Raw genomic sequence first — 13,337 nt, forward strand, 5'->3', positions numbered from 1 at the left:
TTCTGGAGCTCACAGACATCTCAGGAAGTGCTTGGAAAACCAGGGCTGTTCTCAGGCAACGGAGGTCTACAAGGTCCACATCTTAAGGGCAGTGTGGTACTGAGGAAGGGTACAGGGCTTTGAATTGCTCTTTGATATTTATAGTCCTGTTGGATTTTAAAAGCAATTCTTCTGGTGTGTTTAATACCATGGGCACAAGGAGGACTCAAGAGGCCTAAGGCAAGAGAGAGGATTACTCTTTACACAGAGGCTCAGCAGAGCGATGTCCTGATGTAACAGGATCAGACACCTGGTTCCCTTCTGCATAGAGGACTCAGGCAATCAGCCCCATTTGCCCCTGTCTGCTCAGCCATGGCTTCAAGCAGTGAAAAATAGGAATTATGTGCAGAAAAGCTTTTGAGACTAAACAAAGTACTAATTTTGGTTTCTTTTCCTTGTTTTCAACTACAGTTCAAGAGACTTAAACACTTTTCTAAAGGAGGATCAGAAATGTGGTGTTTTTTTCTGAGCAGAAACTTGTGTAAAGACAAAAACTGGGATTTAAAGATAGTAATGAACCTGTCTTGAGCTATCATGATAAAAGTCCAAGGCACACAGGTCTGGATGAAGTGCCAGACTGGAGTGTGAGTGTTTGGGTGCAGTGGGGTGAAAGGAAAGGGTTTGTTCTTCTGCAGCCCAGATGTTAGCCACAAACCAGAAGTCTTGCACTTGAAGTTTGCACCCCTGTTGCAAGCTCTACACCTTCCACATTACAGCACTGTGCCTTCTTTCTCACTCTGCAGCTTCTCTCAAGGTGCCTGTGAGGAGGCCACACAAGTTCTGTGCAGGAGGGTGCTGCTGAACCCTCCAGGTGCAGTCCTGAGCTGGTGGTGCTCCCCCTCATTGTGGATTTGTCCCATCTAATGTCTTGAAGAAGAAGATATTTTCAGGGCTGTTTCACACCAGGAGCTATCACCTCTGCCCATGGGCAGCCACACTTGCTGCCCCTCTGCCCTTGGGTGACACTGTTTTGGAGCCACCTAAGAGCTGCACCCAAGTTTTGTTCCTTCAGCAGAGCTGGTGGGTGCATTGCAGGGATGTCTTTGCCCCTACACTGACTTACTGCCAGCAAGAGCACATATAGATCTTGCTATATATAAACAAGCAGGGTCAGAGCTCTATTTTTAGCCCAGCTCAAAATATATCCCTTGCAGTGCATTTCTTGCCACCAATTTCTAGTCCTCTCTTCTTGGCCCAAAAAGCCCTGTGAGGTCAATGAGGTCTGTCAGCCCTGGGATCAAAGTGGGGGAACAGGGTACAAAACTTTGCTATGGGGCATTCCCCAGTACTGTGCCCTGCTGTGAGCAAAAAGTGAGGTGGGCACTTGTACTAAAACATCCCTTTAACATTTCAGGTGAGAATGTCTCCAGGACAATTTTTAGCATTCAAAGTCAACCTCTCTGTAGAATGAAAGTCCAGCATCTCAACTGTTCCAGAGCCAGCTGTGGGCATGGGGGGAGTATGGAGAAGAATTGAATACTGCAGGACGCTTATCCCATCACTGTAAGTCTCTTCTGCTGTACCAGGAACACACAGTTCTGTCCTCTCTAGGGCTGAGCTTTGCTTTCTCTGGTAGCTGGTAGGATCAAGGAGTGCAGGGCAAGAGCATCCCATTTATCTTGTGCCAGTACATGATGCCATTGGTGCTGCAGTGTGATGGCTCCTGTCTTGCTTCAAACATTTCCTGGAGCCATCGTGGCAGTAATGAATGAAGTGCTGCTTCTGGCCTGCAGACCAGGGCAAATTTTGGAGATTCTGCATTGGCTTTCTATCTTGCTAAAGCAGACACCTTTGGAAGTGTTTGCAGTACAGCTGATGTCACTGCTGCTATTTAATCTGGCTACATGGGGACAGGAGGGGGCTAACCGAAGGCTGGACAGGCAATATTTTCATAAAGGGAAACCTGCAGTCTGCCTGGCTGCAGATATGGGAAAGGGGTGGAGGTGATGTGTGAGAGGGAAAAGGGACCAGAGTGGGGGCAGTGACTCCTCTTGCAGTGACAGCCCTTGCCCCTGGCTGCACGCTCTGCCTGCTGCTACGAACCCTTTCCTCTGGCTCCTGGGCATCTGTTTGAGGAGTGCACACTCAGCCTGCTCAGGGAAGGTGCAGCAGAGTGTCCTGTGGTCAGCTCTTCTGCTGCTGTTGTGTGCTCGGGTCCCCTGCAACAAAGACATCCCTAAGGGACAGTTTGCTCTGAAGGGCCCTGGGTCCTGAAGGGCTCCCACGCTCCCTGGCTGTGCCGTGCCATTGCAAGTCCCAGTGCAGCTGCTGAGCTGGGGCAGCTGTCTGAGCGTACGTGCTGCAGCCCAGGATGAGCAGATCAACTTACTGTCTTTCATCACAGGCTAGGCTGAATTTCATTTGCCTTGCAATGGTCCTGGCTCGTCCTGTGTGTGTGGCTGGTTACTCATGGTAACTCATGTCACCCTAACCCAGCTCTGAATCCCAGCTCTGGCAATTTAACTGTAAATCTTCTGCTAGTTCAGGACTTTTTCTCACTATCTTGGCTCCTAGAATCCTCTGGTCTGGCAAATATCTCTCCTTTTGCTTCTATAACACTTTCCACACTTCCTGTTATGGAAAGAAAGAGCATTAAAATGGAATTCCAGTATTCTTGGTAGGCTGGAAAGAGAAAGGGGAAATGCATCAACTATTAAAAAATAATCAAGACTTTCCAGCAGTTTCATATCAGAGAGAGACAAAGAAGATTTGAAATAACCTGTTCTGTTTATTCCTTTTATGAACCATGGCTCTTTGTAAATTTATTCCTGTTAGCTAAAAGGCAACAGAAAACTAATGGCATTTTGTCTTTCTTAGTCTTTATACAGGGCTTAATGTGGGATTTCTAAGCAGGAAGACTGTAAGAATACTAGTAGATCAGTCAGTGGAGCAGAGTGTTGTGAACTCCAGTGCAAAGATCCACAAGCTGCAAATCTATAGCAAAGGGAAGACTGTGCACAGAATCATGTCAGCAACTAAGTGGAGGAGGAAGGTAAGGATTGTGAAGATGTGTGAAACAGACAGCCAAGTTCTTACAAGCTCCTTACAGTTACCCATGATGCTTTTAAGGTAAAATACATTAATTTATGATTCCTTACATACACAGGATTAGTGTTTAATTTCTTATTTGTAATTAACTAATAAATATAGAAAAAATATTTAAGCACAAGTATTTCAATGCAAAAATATATTCACATGGAGGCAGGAGGCTATTGCTATTAGCAGTAGTAAGCATGGCACCTTGGGTTGAATATCATTATCAAGTATAACTGAATTTTTCCTTCATGGCTTGATGATTACTAGAATATCAACTAGGAGAAGAAAAGGCTGGTAATGTAGGCTTACTACAGACTCCTGTAGCCTAGGAAGAGTCTGGGGCCTGTGGAAAACAGGGAAAGACAGCAAAGCTGTTGAGTCATAGTGTACCTTTAAGAAGAACTGCCATTGACTGGGGTACCCTGATGTCTGGAAGGGCACAACTAGAATTTCCAGCCTGACTCCTTCATCCCTCCCAGCCCAGATCACTGAACACTCTCTGCACACAGTGCATTCATTGCAAACTAACTTCAGACTTACAGCATAGACGATAAAATCTGCAACAACTTTGAGGTGCTGCGGGAACAGGACATGAATGATTAAGAGCAAACCCTGTGTCCTAGGTCCCGGCAGCCATAGGGGTACAAAACTCTGGGATTATTCTAGGAGGCAGACTGTATCACACCTCACCATGAAGCCAAAATATATTGCTTTGCCTGTGACCTGTGATGTCTGATGAGGTACACTGACCCCCAGGAGGCTGGGAAGAAGGAACAAGCAGTTTGTTGAGACTGAAATAGGCATCTGGTCTGCCGGTCAGGGGGGCTTCATGGTGCTGAGGACGTGGGCATGCAGACCAACCAGCTAATCAGATGGAGACAGGATCCCCATCTTTTACTATTTGGTCATGTGTGGGGTTTGGTGGGGTTATCCCTTCTGAGAAGAATTCCTTTGGAGAGCTGAGCTGCAACAGCTAACTCTGGAAACAGCAAAAGCTCCTGAATTTGTGGTGGATATTAGGCCAGGAGACTCACTCTGCTCCCAGTGTAGTGATGGCAAATCTCCCATCACTGTTGTCAGCTACTGTCTTACAGCAGTGGGACGAGCTTTTGGAAATCCTGACCTACCAGCTTGTCTTCTAAGACCAAAGGCTCCATTTAATTTTTCACTGTGCACCTGTCTTCTCACAGCATCAGCTCATCTCTTCCTCCCAGTTTGACCATTTAATTGTACATGGCTATTTAGTGATTAAAAATGTAATGGGAAATTGGCACTTTCCTTCTGTTAACCCTTCAAACTTCTCCCTTCAAACTTCTGCACTTCTCTCACTTCCAGATAGCTGTGAAGGAAATATTTGGATATCCACAAGACTAAGAGCAGCATCAGGCAGGCAAAAAAGATGGCCAGTGCCTAGTTCCTGATGTATCACCAAATTGTGGTAAATGGAGAATCCATGCTATCTGGTGGACACAGTGGCCAAAGCTCAGATTCCCTGGGTCCATATCATGGGGAGGGGAATGGATGAAGAAGCAGAGGAGACTAGAGTTAGAATTTTGTCCATGGCCTGTTTGCTGCTCCCATCGACAGTGCCCCAAGTGCTAATTATAATTTCCTTATTCTTTATATTTGGCCAGGGCAAATGACAAAGTGGGGTGAAAGCCAAAAATAAACAGCCCTCAGAATAGCCCTCTCCACATCTTCTTGCTAATGGCATCTCTGAAGAAGACTGCTTGTTCCCCTTCAGACAAGCTTTCAGAGGCTATTTTAATCCATTTTTAGTTGCAAATAGCATTTATCAGAATAAGTGTGGGCTGGTTGCCAGCTCCTTCAGATCTTTGACAGCCTGGAGGGGCAAGTCTCTGAAAAAATAGACTGAATGTGCTTCTACTGCATGCTCCCCTGCCCAGGGGATTTTGGGAACATAATAAGGAAACATTCATCTGATGGAGCAGAGCCCAGGAAGCAGTGCTTTACTGAACCAGCGATTCCTCTGTCATCAACACTTGGTCCCAGGAATCAGAGCTCTTGTTCCTGTCATCAGTGGGGTTGCTTCAGATTCCATTTAGCAATCATTAGGAGGCAAAGAAGCAAGGTTGGCAAAAAGGTTAGAGAGTCACTCATTTCTGAGTCACTGCTTAGAACGTGACCCTAGCTAATTGTGTTCAAAAATCCTTCTGACAGTCATCTCATGGCCACTCTGTGGTCTCCGGTGAATTCACCATCTTTGCCAAGTCCATAAACCGTTCAAAGTTATATTTTAGAAAATGCCATAGTGAACATTAATTTGCATTCCCAGGGAAGGAAACCTGGAGCAGGCTGAAGCTTGAATGACTAATTATTTAAAGATTAAGTGCCCCCTTTCCCTGGAGAAATTTTGATACCAGGCAGTACCTGGGCAGCTTGCCTTAGTGCTCTGTCCTGGACTCTGGGGCTGTCATCTTTCATCAATTCTAAATCAATTTTAACATGTTTTAGGAATAATATGTATGGTGACCTACTGCCTGACTTCCCTGGGAAAGGAGAAAGCTCCGACAGAGGGCTGGGGGGTAACATGAGAGATCTTGGGGTCTGATAGAGGTTGCCAAAGGAGAAATTTAGGAAAATATTGCTACATTCAAGGTGCATTGCTGTCCTTCAGCATTTGTCATAGTGACTTTGAAGACCACTTGATATGGCCTTGATCTATTTATATCTCTTGTATTCAAATCCAGGCATCTGAAATGCAGATTGGAAGGGGTTCATGAACAGTACTATGCAGAAAGCCTGTTGAGTCTGTGATACCTGAGACAGTTTTGGATGCATGATCCTGGCCCTGCGTCAGCATAATAATAATAATTTCTTTGCTGTGATGGGGGGAATTGTTGCATTTAAGCAAGAATACAATGGTACAGATCCACTTTTCTCTCTCTCCTGGCCTGAGACCCAGTTATATGTTTTATGATGTGTAAAATATATGTTCGTGTGTTTTGACAGTCACAATAAACATTTCAGGATGATATGGGAATTTTCACAATGTTGCTAGGTTCTTGTTTATTATTTAAGAGGGTAAAGCCTGGTAGCAACAGAACCCATCAGAACATGTTAATGCGTAGATGCAAACAAGCCTTCAAGGAATATTAACCAATCTTTTCCTCCCTCTTTTATTTCATTGTTTGTGAGAGGAAAGAAGGCTTGGCTGGAGGTGAGCAGGCAGATCATATTTCTAATTATGTCAACTTTGAAGGCTGACTGGACAATCCTTGTGGCTACTGTTGAGCTCCATCCATGCACTGTAAGGATGGCATGTCCTTTGTTGCCTGGAAAATGCCAGTAAGCCTTATTTACCAGTTGTGTGTCATCCCCTCAACACCAGTAGGGCAGTTAATATTTTCCTATTAAATACTACTCCTTTAACTTGATTGTAAAGGGTTGCAGCAAAAACCAAATGGCAGCTCTTACCTACTAGCTGGTGTCAATTCTGTTTCACTCTGTTTCCACAGACATGTTTGGCTGTTGAGCAGGGCAGTCTTTAAAGGGGATGACTCACTGCTGCAGCAAGCTGAGGATGCTTCTGCTCGCTGCCTCCAGACTAATTAATTTATCATGAAAGTGGAGGAGTTTTGCTGAATGTCACCATGCTTATTTTCCCTGCCTGGGCTTCCCCCATTATTTCTAGGTGGATCTTTAATGGAAAAATTGGGTCTGCCATCTCTAAGTGCACCCATCTCTCTGATGATGCTGCAGGCCTAAATGGGAAACCCCAGCAGCATTTTTGCTTGCATGACTCCAGGCCCTGCACCACGACAGCATGCCCAGGACACGTCAGAGACCACTCTGCTGAGAGTGGGGATAGTACCTGAAGTCCCATGGAGAAGGCAGCTGCTCCTGGCTCACTGCCCCACATTCTTGGCTGCTTCCTCCCTTGGTGCCTTGCTTGTTGTGCCAGCTGGAGCCTTGGGGGAGCTGCTGCTGATTTATTCGCTCAGTAAATTCCCCTGTGCAAATACAGATGAAAGCATCCCCCTGTCAGGGAGGGCTGGTGCCAGGAGTGTCAGACAGCAGACCAAATAGTTGCATGGAAAGCTGGAAAGGACATTTCATGATCTTACTAGCAGGTTTGAGTCACAGATGTCCTTCCACTCATGCACTCCTGAATTCAGAGCCTGAAGTGCCAACTGCCTTGTCACAGCTATTCCTACTCACAACAAAGATGGGTTTACCCTGATGTAGATTTTTCATGGAAGTCAGCTTTGCTATATGTGTTATGTAGTAAAGCCTGGGTATTCTCGTGACTACTAAAAGTTCTACAATGCTTTCAACTGGGGAATAAACCCACCTTTTTCATCTTGGCTCAGCTGATCTCCCCTGCATTTTCAGGGATAGGTGCTGCTCCTCACCTAGTGAGGGGGCATTCAAGGGGGCATTGAATTTAAGTAGAGGGTTTAGCATTTAGAATTAAAAGAAAGTTTGCATCTTTGAGCATCTAAAAGTGGTAGCTGATCAAATAAAACTGAATACTTGTGGGGAAATCTTTATAGGCCAAATGAGAAGGGATGAGCTCTGACAGCTCATATTTGACTACACCATCTGCAGAAGGTCACCGGCTCTGTTTTATACTGAGGAAATGTTGAGGGTAGACTGTGAGAAGGAATGAAGAAGCAAGAAGGGGCTTAAGGAATAAAAAGAGAGGAAACCAGAAATGACTCTTGAAGGCAGGAGACTGGTGGAGAATGTCAACTCCTTACACTCACAGTGTGGCAGAGGCAAAGGGGAGATCTTACCAGAGCAATGAGGGGAGCAAGGTCTGTGTATCTGGGGGTTGCATTTGTTTAGGGTTTTTTGAAAATGCACTCGATGTTTGGTTTTGTCTTTGGATATTTATATAAATACAGGGGTAGAACTTATCATAAAAGGCTTGCATTGCAGTCTGCTACGCAAAGGTTCCTCCTCATTTCCCAGAGTTCCCTTAGAGTCAGCTCCCAGGGCAGAGGCAGTACACAGTGTGCGCATATTCTGGGGGTGGCAATACAGAAATGAGTAAGCAAAGGGCTGCCTCTTGCTCTGAGTTCAGAGCACTCGGACATGCTGTCCTGGTGGCAGGCACACACCAGAGACAGGGGGCAAAGTTTGCTCTTTTCCCGACAGGCCAGAGCTGTCTTTAGCATCTGAGTTCCCACCCTGTCCTCCACCGCCCTCTCATAAAGGACACTTGGACGGAACACTGTTTTGGATGGGCTTCCAGAGACCTTTTAAGGCTGTGGGGTTTTTCCTTTGTAGCAGCAATTTACTGGTAAAACTTGTCTGAATTATGCAGGCTTTTTACGGTGAAACGGGCTCAAGAACCTCTATTTTTAGTCCAGCTCTAAACAAGTGCAAGAATTATTGCCTCCTAGTCTTGTGCTCCTCTGTGGCCCTTTCCCTCCCCAGGGCTGTCAGCTTTTTGTGCCAGGTAGCTGTAAGGTGGCAGGAAAAGTCAGAGAAACTGGACTATTTAGTCTGAAAGAAATCATAAGCTGCTTTTCCAGGGCCACAGAAAGCCAATCAATCCTCTGGTTTTGCCACAGAAAGCCAATCAATCCTCTGGTTTTGCCACAGAAAGCCAATCAATCCTCTGGTTTTGCCACAGAAAGCCAATCAATCCTCTGGTTTTGTCACAACAAGCTGATGTGACATTAACTAGCAAGTCCAGGTTGCTCTCCAAACCTGAAAAGTGTCCTGGCTTTTGGAATATTGTTGATCAGGAGAGAACATGAGGCCAATGCAGGCATGTAGTTCTGGAGTACTGAGCGTGCATGTGCGCTGTTGACATAGCGATGTGTCTGCGTGCGACGTGTTACCGATATTTCACACGCACATTCCTTGACGGGAAGAGCTGTACTTGAAAAGCCATTTGCAATCATAACAAGGACTCGGGCTGACCTGCAGAAATGTTAACTGTGCAGAGTTCCTTACTCCACTATCCGTTTATATAAAGCACGTATGTGCTGTCCCTTTGTTTTATATACAAATTGACATGGAGTCCATCCCAGGAAGCTTATGACCTAGGCTAAGCACTAAAGGATGCTGACTGTGGCACGGATGGGAATGGCTGGAAAACACACAGGACCCCACCCTCAGAAGAGACAGTGATTGCCATGAACCCGCTGTGCTAATCCCCACCTATATTGTTTCTCATTTGACCCCAGCTCCAGCAGGTATCAAACAACCTTGCAGCACACCTACAGCCAGCTTCCCCAGGAAGAGCCCTGGGGAGCAGGAATGGTGGGCTAGACCGTTCTGAGGCTGCCTCTGCAGCACACACATATGTGTCCCGTCCTGACATCAATCCAACCTGTTGCCTCCTCCTCAAGGCTCAGCTTGAACTAATCCACCAGTAATTCCTCAAAAACATCGCCTTGGAGAGAAGATTTACTCTGTAAAAGTCATGACAGTAGCTCCAGCCTCCTGCTTCCCTTCTTGGCACAAGGGTGGTCCTTGGAAGTGCAGGAAATGTGCAGCCACCTTGCAAAGCCAATTCCCTACCTACTGGACTCCCACTGCTGGCTTTATGGCTGAAGCTGCCCAGGCTGCTGCTGCTCTATCAGGTACACCCCTAGGGCTGAGGATGGGATGGAGGTGTGAGAGATGGTAAGGCCCGGGTGGGAGGCTTGACTTTGGATGGCTGGACTGTGTCCCAGGGCTCCTGTGTGTCACTTGATGCAACTTCAATCCTTGTGGTCAAACGGTTTTGCAGACCAAGCAGAGAGGGTCTCAGGGCCTGTGTGGAGCTGGTTTCAAGGGGCTTTCTCTCACAGAGCAAGGTGCACATGGAGGTGGCATGCTTCCTGAAAGGCTGTGGCCCTCATCTCTTCTCCCTTGGATCTAAGTAGTGAAAAACCATGGGGACTTCAGTAGGTAAAACTTGTAACTGGCAGATCATCTTTGCTTTCTGTTGTCAAAAGACCATTGAGAGCTCAGGACAGGCCTTGTCCTCCCTCCTGGGGACACCTGTGAAAGTCTTGCCTTGTCTGTCCTAGCTCTCTTCTTGTGCCTCCCTCCACACTTCCCCAGCTCACGAGCAGTTCTGAGGATGTGAAAGGAAAGGACAGACTTTATTCTAGCTCCTGGAGCACAGCCATGCCTTGTGATGCCCCAGAGGGATGCACCTAGGGCTGGAAGAGCAACAGCAGTAGGCATTGGCAGGGTGCAGCTCTCAGGCTGGGGGCCAGCTTGGCATGGCACAGCCTCCTGGTTGTAAATCCCAGGGGTGAGTCCCATGTGGATAATTGCCTCTCTGCTTCCTGCAGAGCAGCACCGAGGCATCTGTTGCTGCTTTTTTGCTTGAAATCTATTCATCTGCAGACTGAAATGAGAACCAGCTGGTGGTTGTTGGGATTTATTTTAGAAAAAAAAAATTCTGTAAAGCATTATTCTGTTTTGAGTTCCTGTTTCCGTTCCCATCTGCCCAAGGAGCTGGGTTGGTAGGTCTCCCACTGTCTACATGTCCTCACTCACGGCATGGCTCCTGTGTGCTGGGTCCCAGTGTGGCTCCAGTGGGAAAGGCCAGGGTTACATTTCTCCCCAGACTGTGCACAGGGGAGCTTGTGCAAACTCTGTTTGTTAGCTGGGTATGTTTTCATCTGCTTATGGTTTGCCTCCTCCCGAGTTTCCTGGATTTGAGCAAACCCAGAAATTTCAAAGCAAAACACCACTGAAACACCATCTGGTTTCACATCAAAACAGCACTTCCCAGGCAATCCTCTGCCAGAGCTTGAGTCTCCCTTGCAGCTTGCAACTGCGCATTGTCACTGGCACCAGCACACAGTGGCTGGTCTGGTGGTATTCTGCACCCACAAACCCTCTGCAAATATATAAAAACACTAGGCACAAGGCCAGCTTTCAAAAACTGGGCAGAGCAAACTCAGCAACACTGAGCAATCTCTGGACTGTAATTTTTACACCTTGCTTTGTTTTCTGTGTTTGATTTTATGAGAATACAAAACTCTGCCTTATTTGTTTAAAAATAATAGGCCAGGTGTTGCTCTAAGTTGCACCAAAATTAATCTACATTTACACTCAGGTTTTGCAGAAAAGGAATACTTCTGTGACCTCTTTTTGTTTTCTACAGATGTCCTTCCTCTTTCTTCAGTTGTTGGCAGCTATGTGAAGGATTTATTCACTGGATTTTTAATATTTATTAAAGAAATTGTGGCTTTCAAAAAGATTTCATGTTCTTTTGCAACTTCTAGTAGTAATTAAAATCTCTTTCATAACACAGCACAATTTGTTCAGATGTATTTCAGTGCTTTCAGAGGTCTTTTCTGTTCTTCCTGGGCACTTTTCATATTTTTAAGACCAGAGGGACCTTTACGATTATCTGTTCTGACAATAAATCTCACCCAATAATTTCTGCTCCAACATTTCTTGAGATGCATTGTATCTGTGAAAAAAGGCTGTTTTGTCTTCAGTTCAAGGTCTCAAACTGTGGAAGCTTATCCCATTCCTACGTAAATGGTTATAATAGTTAATGGCTTTTATTAAACAGTGCTCCCTATAGTTCCTCTGAATTTGCTTGGCTTCTAACCACTGCATCAAATTATATTCCTGGGTTCTTTTCTCTATCTGATTAAAAATCCCTCTTTATTGTCATTTCTTCTGGTGCTGGTAATTGCAAATCATCTTTTGACCTTCTGTTAGGAAAATTTGGGTTGACCTTCTTAAGATTCTTGCTAGAAGTATGTTTTCCAGATGCTGTATCTTTCTTTAAGCTCTTCCCTGAACTCTTGACCATTTCTGTGCTGTTTTTAAACTGTGAACGCTGACATAAACCTACACATTCTCTTTCGATACAGCGCAGTAGTTTCCGCTGCTGTTTCAACAGCAATGTATACTAAGATAATGCCACATCTCTGCCATTGCAGGATATTTTTGTGATTTATGCCCAAGAATCACATTTGTTCTAGCAATAGGATCATGTTTTACTATGTACCATGACCCTTGGGTAGAGTCAGATTTTAACCATCCCTTATGGGCACGCTATTTTGTGAGGAACTGTCTTCCACTGTATCCATGTAACCCTCACCATCCTTTACTACCATATGACTGATCCAAATTTGGATGCATTAACTACCATAATGTGCTATTTAATTTGTCATGTTGGACAGGCTTTTAGGTGGGCCTGTACATCTGAGCATGTTCCTTGTCTTTCCAAGCTCACCAATTTTGTATCATAGTTAATGCTACCCACTTTCCATGAGTAATACTAATGCTGTGGATTGCTGTTTTCATATGGCAATGTCAAGAGAGGCTGTAAAATGACTCCTGGCATAAATGTACTGATAGAGTTATCTACATAAAATAAACTAGTGATGTCACCAAATATGGGACTGTTTTAATAAGATCTGATCCCATAAAAAGATAAGCACCTTTCCTACAGAGAAAGTGGAATTTTTGTCTCTGCAGATACTAAAACTGAACCAGACAAGTCCCTGAACAACCTCACCACCTAATCACACCTGTTTGTGCAGAAGATTGGATGAGGTGACTTCCAGAAGTCCGTCCCAACTCCAATTTTTCTGTAATTATATAATTGTGACTAATTAGGTCACTATTTTTAATAACTGTCACTGTTCTCTACAGTCACATTTCTGCATTTCACCTGTTCCAAAGACAGGTTAACTGGAATAGGCCCTTCAGATTTAAATATCTTTTGTATCAAATCTACTTAAAGAACTGTGCTTATGGATGAAATAGAGAGCACTTCATTATGGGGTAATCCGGCTCACGTCAAATACAAAACAGAGGTGCTTTCCAAAGATGTGTTTCTCTGCAGGCTGACAATGTTATGGGGGGTGTCTTGGAGGCCTGCAGAGATTTGTCAGGGGCCTCTCTCTTGCACCCTGGCCAAACAGGGGCAACCACAGCCTGTGGCTGGGCTCCTGCCGTCCCTGGAACAGGGCTACCGGGCTGGCAGTCTCCAGGAGAGGTCACTCCTGCCTGCCAGAACCTGTCGGTGCTGCCTCTTCCTCGGGCAGATCCGTACTCTCACCTCTGCAATACACAAAGCATGGTAAGCAGGAAAGACATCTCTTAGGGGTGGAGAAAGACTTTCTCCTCAGTCTGGCTTTCTCATTCTGGATGCATCCAGCAGTATCAGGAATGCCAGGCATTTGACTGGTCTGTGATTTCAACAAAACCTACTTGATCATGTTCATTTTAATAACAGAATATTTCCAAATCATTCTACATTTGATTTGTCCCCCTGATCACAGTTCTCTTCCTAAGTACTGGGAATAGCCATTCTC

At 45.4% G+C, this 13,337-nt stretch overlaps 1 long non-coding RNA gene across 1 annotated transcript in view; it reads left to right on the forward strand.

Annotated features, from left to right (window-relative positions):
- Window positions 1-1,436: 1,436 nt before the first annotated feature.
- Window positions 1,437-13,337, forward strand: part of LOC119701706 — a 32,433-nt gene continuing 20,532 nt past the window's right edge. The window contains exons 1-2 of the long non-coding RNA XR_005257150.1: window positions 1,437-1,542; window positions 2,857-3,031. This is a non-coding gene — a long non-coding RNA (uncharacterized LOC119701706). The remainder of the gene's footprint in view (window positions 1,543-2,856; window positions 3,032-13,337) is intronic.

This window comes from Motacilla alba, chromosome 5 (genome assembly GCF_015832195.1).
Source record: "Motacilla alba alba isolate MOTALB_02 chromosome 5, Motacilla_alba_V1.0_pri, whole genome shotgun sequence".
Taxonomy (NCBI): Eukaryota; Metazoa; Chordata; class Aves; order Passeriformes; family Motacillidae; genus Motacilla; species Motacilla alba.